Source organism: Equus quagga, chromosome 13 (genome assembly GCF_021613505.1).
Source record: "Equus quagga isolate Etosha38 chromosome 13, UCLA_HA_Equagga_1.0, whole genome shotgun sequence".
Classification (NCBI taxonomy): Eukaryota; Metazoa; Chordata; class Mammalia; order Perissodactyla; family Equidae; genus Equus; species Equus quagga.
Window position 1 is genome coordinate 106,422,413 of NC_060279.1, and position 1,738 is coordinate 106,424,150.

A 1,738-nucleotide genomic window follows, 5' to 3' on the forward strand; every position below is an offset into this window, starting at 1 on the left:
ACCAGGCCTCTAGCTGACAGCGGGTTTCCGCCAGCCTCGGTCAAATCCACGCTCGCTGCGCTGGCCCGCAGGGCTCCGCAGGAACTGGCCCTCACCCCCTCTCAGACCTCCCCTCCCACCCCCTCCCGCACAGCCCCTCCCCCACGCCCTGTCCTGTCTCACCGTAGGGCCTTGGAGTTTGCTGTCACCTGCTCTGACCCCCTTGGGCTGCGCGTCCCTCCCGTCGAGGTCTTCAGTGACCACGTAACCTCCCCAGAGGTTCCTCTCCACCTTGTTGCGCTGCTGTGCCTCCTTCCCAGCACTTGTCACCATAGGTCTCTTGTTCCTCCTTCATTTCCTTGCCTGGTGTCCCTCTCTCTCCTTGTCAGTCTTATTCACTACTGTATCCCCTGGCTCTTGGCATAGTGCCTGGAGGAAGGGAGACGCTTAAATCGGATTTGTGAATGAATGCTTGAAAAACAGACACTGACGAAACCCTCGTGGAGCTGATGGGCTAGTGAGAGAAAGGGGTATGAAACAGCAGCAGTCACTTGAGAGCACCTCTGTACTCCACTTCTAGAGGAAACACCTAGCAGAGGGCTCCTGAACACTGCTAAGACCCTTCCTGGGTTACGGTCTCAGTCTTGCCCTGCCCCCGCCCCCCCCATGACTGTCTTCTTGAAGTCAGAGCCTGGGTCTTACTGAAGAGTGTAACCTTGTGTTGTCCCCACAAGGTCCCTGCTTGCAGACGGTTGACCTTCCAGGGACTGCGGTCAAGGCTGCTGAGACGACTTGCTCAGGTTGGCTTGGACGGGCGTGGAGCCCAGACTCCAGAACTCCCAGCCCTGTGCCCGTTAGTAATAACAATAACAGGTGTCATAAACACCATTTCCAAAATGGCAGCTCTGGGCTAAATCCTTCAAAGTGTTACCTCACTTAGCCTTCACAGTAACCCTAGGATGTTGAGCACGATTGTGCTGTTTCACGGATGGCAGCAATCGCCTTCCGAGGATTAGTCTGAGGGTTAAGGGAGATAATACAGACGAATCACTTAGTACAGTGTCTGGCTCATAGAAAATGCTCCATAAATGAGTTAGAACAATGATAGACAAGACAGAGTTTTCCTTGGTGATTGTAGCAATTTATACTCCCACCAGCAAAGAGGGAGAGTTCTAGATGTTCCATACGCTAGCTGGCGTGTTCATCAATAGTATAACGGAGAGATAAATTTTGGTATGTTCATTCAGTGGGATACTACACAACAAGAAAAAGGACAAACCGCTGAAACCTGTGGCAGCAGGAATGAATCTCGCGTGATGGCGAGTGCAAGAAGCCAGACAGAAAAGACTATCACTGTGCGGTTCCACTTATTTGAAGTTTAAGAAAAGGCAAGACTAGGGTGACAGCGGCTGGAACAGTAGTTACCTCTGGGGTGGGGCAATGACTGGGAGGGACCGAGGGAACTTTCTGCGTCCTACACTTGTCCTGTATCTTGATCTCAGTGGTGGTGATGTGGCTGTGTACATCCACAAAAATTCATCGAGCTATACACTCACTATTTGTGCACTTTACTGGATGTTATACTTCAGTAAAAAATGAAAGAATTATTTTTTGAAAAAATAATTCGAAACAAAGTAAAGCAAGACGTAATCCCTGCCCATTGGGGAGCTCCCGGTCTGGAAGGGGAGCGGTCATGTAGACGGCAGTGGCAGCACGGAGTGAGAATGGCTAGGATGGGAAAATTCTGGGGTCTATGACT